Raw genomic sequence first — 9006 nt, forward strand, 5'->3', positions numbered from 1 at the left:
AATGGTCCTTAAGATATAGTATCTAGAAACTTAGGATTAGATATAATATTTAGGAACTTAGGATCACATTGTCTTGTCATTTATAGTATGTCCTAATTTTGTCACAGTTTTTCGTGTTTAGGTGGACAACAATATCCGCGATTGACCAAACCAAGACGTGAAGATAGAAGCTACCGACAAGCGGATAAAGGTCGTCTAAAAACTTTGATCCCATATCATTCTTAAAGTTAGATATCATTTTATTTTTGTTAACTTTGTTCATAGTTTTCCTCTATGCACAAATTTTAGGGGGAGAATTGAAAAAAAAAATTCAAATATCAAACAAAAAAAATATAAAATTTAAAAAAAAAAAATAGTGTTATTTCTATTTTATTTTTTTAGAAAATATCAAAAATCCAAATATATTTTTTTGTGTGCTAATTTTTCTTTTAGTTTTGTTTTGTCTTGAAAAGTAATTTCAGGTGTAGATGAGACTCGTGGAGACTGTATCGAGATTTCTGAGCCGAAGCTTCATCTGCGAGCATCGAAGAATTTTCATTCGAAGGAACAAGAAATGAAGATTATTCTTTAAACATTCAATCTGTCAACCCCAGAAACATGGTGAAGCTGTACTTGAAGATTATGTGACAGATTGCATTGAAGCCTCCTCAATCAATTTGCTGCTATCTATGAACCTGCTGAAGTAATGCAGAAGATTATTTATCTCCGTTGTTCTCTCTGAAGATTCTCAAGTTGAAAGTGCTATCTTTCAAGAATTTTTTTATCAAGCCCCCTCACCCAATGTGCGTTCAGAGTCAAATCTTGAAGAAAAGTCCAACCGCTCGATATGAAGTCATTCATTGAAGATTCATCAAGTTCATCTTGAAGTTGTGAAGAATTTGAAGATTAATGTTGAAGTCAAGCTCCCAATGAAGATTAACAAGAAAAACCCAGCTACTTTTGAGGGGGGGTTTGTTGGGCCAATTAGAAAAGAAAGTTATAAACCAAGGGGGAGATTATTGGGTCAAAAATATAGTTTATACTTGGCTTTTCTAGGAAAATATATTTTTATGTAATGTTGTATGTGTTTTCGGTTTGTGTGTACGGTCGTACACGTGTGAACAGCCGCACACCCTGTGTACGGCCGTACACAGGGTGTGCGGCTGTACACATGTGTATGAGACTTCATGACTATGAATTGTCTTGTAACAATGGTTATATTGTTACATTTAAAATCAAATAACAATGTTTGATGTTTTAAATAATTTTAATGATAAAAATTAAAACAATAATCAAATAAATTTTAATAAATTAATTAACAATAACAACTATAAATAGCATTAAACCATATATTATATTTAATTTTATTTATGTGTAACTCGTAGGTAGAAGTTTTTCAAACGATTGAGATTATTTAAAAAAGCATATATTTGTAAAGACTTCAACTATATAGGTGTTTCTGTGCAATGCGCGAGCATTCGCCTAGTATACTTATAAAGGAGACATTTTTCCAATCACCTCATGCATTTGACCCCCTCCCCCCTCCCCCCCCCCCCCCCCCCCCCCCAAATTTCCAAGCACCTCATGCATTTGAAACCCCCACACCTTTTCACCTTCAAAGTAATTAATAACACATCACACACTTTATATAACTCAAATTTTGAAGCAATGAATAGAAATATAGATGGTGAATTTAGAACATGACATGAATGAACAATTGATTTTACTCCTATGTACTTATAACTATGTTCCCAAATGAAAATTTGGAAAGAATGATTAAATAGAACCTACTCCTACATGGTAATTAGATATATTATGTCATTCATTTCATACTTTCCACTCCTTTAGTTTGCTCCTGCTACATGGTAATTAAATTCCTTTATATAATTCATTTCATAACTTTCAATCCTTTAGTTTGAACAATTTCAAATACTCTAAACGGATTATGAACATGTGGCAGGTGTTATAGGATAATATAGATTGGGGATGAACTAAAGAAGACATTATACCCTAGAAATGAATCAAAGTTATCTAATCATCAGTCGGTGAAGTCAATCTTTTCTACCGGAGTTAAAGTCTCAAGATATAATATCTAAACTTGTGCATTTTAGATAGGTTTCCAACACTATATTTGCTCTTAATCTTACTAAAGAATGCAATAACAAGAGGTCTACCCACAATTCTTGAAGAATCTCAAACTCCAAGAGTGAAAGAAGATTTTAAACCTTTAAAAATGAATGAGAAATCGAGAATAGAGATTTAATGGCGGAAATTCACAAGTTCTACAAAATCTACAATGAAAAATGTGAAATTAGATGTCTTAAATTACCAAACATTGCAGGCAATAAGTAAGTTCTCTAATCCTTTTCAATAATTTTCAAAAAAGGTGATTCAACACTTGTGGGGTTTATTTAAGAAACTAAACGCATACGATAATTTTGCATTGTTACATTAGATACGAATGTATGCATAAACATTACATTTACAATTTTAAAATAACAATAAATTTGCATTATTTTTTAGTATAAATTATTTGTAAATCAAAAAAATATAGATACTATTTAATCGCATACAACCTTTATGTACAACCTATGAAGAATAGACTAAATCGTGTCAATTATAATGTAATAATTTTTTTAATTGAATTATGTTTGCATCTTGTTTTAAAATCATAACTTCTAGATTAACCATATGCTTAAAAAGAATACTAACTATTTATTTTACCATAATATATATAACCATATTAAACTATATAATTATTCAACTGCGCAACACGTGGCCATTTGACTGATATATATCTTATAAAGCTAGCATTTTTCCTTGAACCTCATGCATTTGAAACTCCCAAGACTATTCAACTTATATAATTTTAAATTTTGTGATTTGTAACTTCTAAAACTCTTCAAATCATGCTATTTAATTTATAGGTTAAATGAAGTATTTAGCCTATATAAGAACAATGTAGCTTGCATATTGCATATATGTTAACACAAAATGATAGATCATATTGGTAGAGTTTGAAGAGTTATGTGAGTGATTCCACAGATGTAAGAGAGAAAATATCAGTTTTTCCAAATGTAAATGCAAGTAAATGTAAATTTGGTGTGTCTAAAGTTTTAAATATTAACCAAGTTTCAATTTTGGGTATATGTGTAAAGGTATACTTGAGACAATTTTTTTTAATTTTATGTTGTATGAATCTTTTTATAATCACAAGATGATGAAGTGAGACTAATAATTACTTCTCGTGAGCTTTTGGTGAATCAACATTTATGTTATTTATCAATTAGAGTAGTTAACTTTGTTAACATGTATGTATCTTTATGTCGACTTTCTCTTTTATGTTAAGACAATCTACTTTTCTGTCCAAGAGAATATTATTCAACATGTATTTTATTTTGTTAGTTATATGCTATGTTAGTTTCTATTGTTTATTTTGTTGTAAATAACATCGATGAAACTTTTGATAATTGAATTTTATAAAAGTGGTTTACAATTATTATTCCAAATTGTTGGTGATAAGGACGAATTACAACGAATGATTTTTAATTATGATATGACTATTGCTGAAAATCAAAGATTATTTATGTGTTATAAAAATACATTCATTATGTTATTACAAAATTTATATGCATGTATCCATTTTAAATTTTTTTTATAGTAATAAAAATAAATACTTTGTTATATCTTATTACATTAGTCAATTTCTTTTTTCCTATTCGTTCTTCACAATAAAGTTAAAGTAAAAAAAATATTAATACTTTTATAAGAAAATATAAGTGATTAAAATATACTGTAACACTTCTCACTTCCTAACCCATTCTTAACATTATTTATTTATTTATTTATTATTATTATTATTATTATTATTTTAAGATTAATCTTAGTACTTAACAATTAGCACAGTAATTTGAATTTCAAATCACTATTTTACGTGAACCCTTCACTATCTTCCAATATTTCATAAGCTTTAACAATAAAAATAAAAGTAAAATAATAAAGTACGATAACGTTTTTTTTTTAATATAATAATGATTTTTTTAAACAAGTAGTTTTTAATTAACTAAAAACTAGAGAAGAACCCCTACTTTATGGGGTTGTATATGACAAAGAAAACCACAAAACATGAAGACTTTATTAAGTTACATTGAACTGATTACATTAAACTTGTTTTCTATCCTATCATAAAAGCTATATTATCTTCAATTGAGAGATTGAACTAATTACATTAAACTTGTTTTCTATCATATCATAAAAGCTATATTATCTTCGATGGAGAGTTTTTTGGAATGTGGTTTGGTCATCGGTTTTCTAGTATGGATGTTATTCTTGTGATCTCTATGGGGTTTTATAAATGGCTTATCTTGGATGATAATCACTTCAAAAAGTTTTTTGAAATGTGGTTTGACAACCATCCACCCGCATCTGTTTATCTACAAGTAGCAATCCCAAACAACTCGTAAAACCAAATCTTTTGTAAGGTTAGATATATCATCTTGTAGTCACTACAATCGACTCTCATGAGGTCAAGGAAGATGAATATATATGAATAACATATGAAATTACATGTCTACGTTGCGGAAAAGTCAAAACAAAGTGATTTTAGGGAAAACGTCATGAATTTAAAAGGAAACATACTTAAGTAACTAATTTGTATGATTTTTAAGGGCTTGTTTTTTGCTTCTATGAAATAAAACACAGACTTTACCTTCAAATCAATAATTACGTTCAAATCTTGGCCCATTTAGAATTCCAGGAAAGAAGTTGGACAAAACATCAATTCTTTTATTTAAGTCATTAAATTATCGAATGAAAAGATCTATAATTCCATAAAAGGTTAACAAAACTCACTACAGTCACCATTGTTTATTTTGATGAAACAATTACATCCACCTCTACTAAAAGTTGCAAAAAAAATAGAAAATATAACATACCGAGTAATGGTGGCTAGGGATGAGATTTAGAACCGGAAAATCGGAACCGGAACTGTTAGAACCGGAATATGTAAAACCGGGTTCGGTTCCGAGTTTAAAAATTGGCTTTATTCGGGTTCCGGGTAATCCGGGTTTGGATCCATCGGATCCGGGTAAACCAGGTCTAAAAACTGGAACCGGTGTTTGGAACTGGAAGCACTTTTAGGGCCGGAACCAGTTTTTGTGAAACGTTTAAAAAATGCATATCTTATTCGTTTCAACCCCAATTGACATACAGTTTTTTCCAACATGTAGTTTACAATTTGTACATGACTTTAGACTATAAATTTGTCATTTTTAGTTTTATATTCATTGACTTACAGTCCTCCAAAGTCAAAATATCAAAGCTGGAAGTTTTTAGTTTTTCAGTTTTTTATATTCGGTGAAAATTTTAAAACATGCATATCTAATTCATTTGAAGTAGGATTGACATATGGTTTTTTCCAACTTCTTGTTTACAGTTTTCACATGAGTTTAGACTATAACTTTATCATTTTTGGTTTAAAATTCATTGATTTACAGTCCTCCGAAGTCGGGATATCAAAACTGAAAGTTTTCAACTTTTCAGCTATTTGTTTTTGTACTTTGTATTATGTGAAAATATTAACACAAGCTATCTCATTCGTTAAAAGTCGGATTGATATGCGGGTTTTTCCAGAGTGTATTTTAAAGTTTGTACATGATTTTAGACTATAATTTTGTTAATTTTGGTTTCGTAGTCAATGAGTTACAGTCCTCAAAAATCGGGATATCAATATGAAAAGTTTCAAAGTTCAACCCACTAAATAGTAAGTAATTACCAAAAAATTCCGGTTTTTCCGGGTTTTCCGGTTCTAAACCCACTTTATCCGGTTCCAACCGACCCACTTTGATGTTTCCGAGTTTTCCGGTTCTAGACCCACTTTATCCGGAACCGAACCGGAACCGGTTCCTATATACCGATCCGGTTTCCGATTCTATAAAATCCCGTTAACCGGTTCCGGGTTTTCCGGGTCCGGGTCCATCCGGTCCGGGTTTGGACCCACTTTCATCCCTAGTGGTGGCTCGACTCCTGAAATCATAGAAAGTGATTTAATTATAGATGCCATAAGAAAATAAAAATTAAAGTATTTGAGTAGAATAGGAATGACTACCTTAACACCAAATGCTTTTGTTAAAAGATTTTTCAGGGAAGTTTAAAGCAAGTGAGCATGGTCCTTTTGCTAACAAAGCAGTAAGAGAATATCAGTTAGATAGAAAATACAACACCGTGAAATTAGTAAATATGTATAACAGGACAAATTGAAGTAAAAAAGGGGGAAGATATTGTATGATAAGAGAGATAACTAAAAAGAAATAAATAAAAAGGATGAGTTACCAAATGTTCTTGTAGAGGTATTTTTTCAAGCATTTGAGGACAACTTGTAGAAAGTCTGACCATTTGACCACGAACAACTGCTTGAAGCCTAATAAAGCCTTTAAGTGATCAAAATGACCTTCGAGCCTTCAAGGAGATATTAATATTAGTAAAAGTATCACACTTATTACATAACACATAAAAGAAAAAATGCAATTAAAAATGAGAAATCAATTGATAATTTGATAGAAACTGTAGACTGAAAGAACATATTAATAATTTATAAAAAAATGAATGATGAAAGAAAAACCATTCACTCGGATAAAACATAGAGAGAAAACAGAATGGATAACCTATTAAACGTAGCACGATCAAGAGTCAACCATTTAATGAGTATGTATTCTTGAGGAATTACACCTTCATACAGAAGCAGGTGAAATTTCAAAATTGTCGAATTAGGGCAGAATTTGTGTCTTCAATTGAACATGGTAAGCAAGCATAGCAAAATTACAAACGACATACATTGTGAGAAATTAAAAGCATCCCCTGTCAGAGATGAAGCTTATCAGTTGATAAATTGATCATTGTACCTGATTCTCCATTCTATTTTGGGTCATTTTGTAGAAAGAACTACAAATGCAACATATTGGTGAAATTGATTATATATTTGATCAATATTCTATCACCATTAACCAATGGTTGCAATTTCTAACTTTAAAAAAAAAAACTTACTGTAAGAAGCAAAGCATAGAGTTTGCACGTAACTATGATTTGTTGTTGTAGTCCATTTCAGAGAATAATCAACATCTTCCACCATCTCCGAATACAAACATACACAACATAATTAACAATCAGGCAGGAAGATGGTAGATCAAAACAACAGTAAAAAAACATGGAAGGTGCCTATGTATTTACAATCATGTAACAAATAAAAGTGTAATGTAAGAAGAAGATATTGATGACATAGTTTACCAAGTAGAAACACGCTCTTGATCTAATTTTTCATTGAGGACTTTTGTCGAGCAGTTGGTGTTCAAAACTAAAAAACCACAAATAACATAAAGTTATATTCTATAACTCAATTCCTATTCTAATATCAAGGGTGAAATCCAAATAAACTCATGTAAATGTGAAACTAAAGTAAATAAGACCTTCAGACAATAAAAGAAGAAGAAGAAGGTACGAGATGCGATGTCTGTTTTACACTCCTCTCTCACTCGATCTTTGGATGTCGCAAGAAGGGAAGGGAGGCATCAACCTTTCTCGAAACATCGTTGAAAGTCGTCGATCGGAGGTAGAGAAGATGTGAAGGTGTGCCTAGGTTGTGAAGATCAATCGGATGCTTCTGGATACTAATAGGTGAGACGGTGATTATATGGATTGGAGAAACAAATGAAAAGGTCCAAAACGTTGCAAAAATCGGCGATTATTATAGTGGTGGAATAATCCAGAAAGAAAGAGATAAAAGGGAGATAAGGCGGTGGAGTAGAAACACGTATAAGGTCAATTTCAGCACGTAGACAACAAGTCAAAGCAAAAAAGTAACAACAAAATATTAAAAAAAATAAAAAATTGAAATGGACTAATAGGAAACAACTAGAAGTCGTAAATTAGTATATCTAATAATAATAGTTTAAAATAAAGTAAAACTACAAAATATATTATTTTATTTTAAATGATGATTGTTATTTGTAATAATAATAATAATAATAATAATAATAATAATAATAATAATAATATTTAAATAAATTATTTGGAAATCATTTAAAATTACCTATAATTATTATTAAGTTAAAAACTTTATTTAGTTCAATTTAAACACAATGTATTAAATCTATTTTATTGTATACAAAAAATTATAAAATTAGTTACAACTTAATCAAAAATCATTATTTTAATTATATGTTCTAATAATTATATTACATTATTGCATACAAATCAAGTGTTTGAAACTCCTATTACAACTCAAGAGTTCTCTATTTTAAATCTAGTTTTGATTCCAAATTTAATATAATTAGCCATGTTCATTTATTTTCCACTATATCCAAAAGCTCTTTTTAGCTTATGTTTATTAATGCTCAATGCTTTTTAGTTTTTCGCTTATTTATACACACTATAGCTATATTTATACTATATAAATAAGTTTTGATCAAAATATGTTTGAAAATATTTGTGATTCAAATATGAAAAGAGTTGAAAAAAATGAGTTTTGTCACATCAATGGTTATTTCAACGTGATTTTTTTGTAACAATATTTCTATATATCAAATGTATATTGATTTTTAAATATTTCTTTTAAATGATTTATAAGTGTTTAATAAATTTTGTTTGATGTAAATGTTATACTAAATTTTGTAATGTTTTTTATATTGTTAAAAGTTGTAGTGTTTTTCCTTATTATTTCTTATTTGTTTTATATACAAATCAACATATGTTTTATATATAATTGCACAATTTAAAACGGTCTATTATATCATCAAAACTTATAGTATTTATTTTTACATACTACTTTGTTATTTGATATATATATATATATATATATATATATATATATATATATATATATATATATATATATATATATCAACATATGTTTGATATACAATTTATACAACATAAAATGGTCTATAAAACCACCAATTAATAGTAGAAATAACCAATGATATAAGCTTATTACAGTTAATAAAACTAATAGGTGGACTACAAGTTTTCATTTGC

The 9006-nt window shown here is 29.0% G+C and overlaps 1 long non-coding RNA gene across 6 annotated transcripts; it reads right to left on the reverse strand.

Annotated features, from left to right (window-relative positions):
• Window positions 1-4199: 4199 nt before the first annotated feature.
• Window positions 4200-7761, reverse strand: LOC145001112 (uncharacterized). 6 transcript variants are annotated; one of them, XR_013661486.1, is made up of 6 exons: window positions 7440-7761; window positions 7261-7327; window positions 6310-7105; window positions 6086-6154; window positions 4914-6003; window positions 4200-4412 (listed from the first exon to the last, which is right to left on the reverse strand). It is a non-coding gene; the product is annotated as an uncharacterized LOC145001112 (long non-coding RNA). The 6 variants fall into 6 exon arrangements; XR_013661489.1 differs by lacking the exon at window positions 4200-4412 and having other exon boundaries at window positions 5636-6003; window positions 6310-6834; window positions 7021-7105; window positions 7440-7758; XR_013661488.1 differs by lacking the exon at window positions 4200-4412 and having other exon boundaries at window positions 5636-6003; window positions 6310-6918; window positions 7021-7105; window positions 7440-7758.
• Window positions 7762-9006: the final 1245 nt, after the last annotated feature.

The sequence above is a fragment of the Lactuca saligna genome, chromosome 6 (assembly GCF_052625555.1).
Source record: "Lactuca saligna cultivar CGN05327 chromosome 6, ASM5262555v1, whole genome shotgun sequence".
In the NCBI taxonomy this organism is placed as follows: Eukaryota; Viridiplantae; Streptophyta; class Magnoliopsida; order Asterales; family Asteraceae; genus Lactuca; species Lactuca saligna.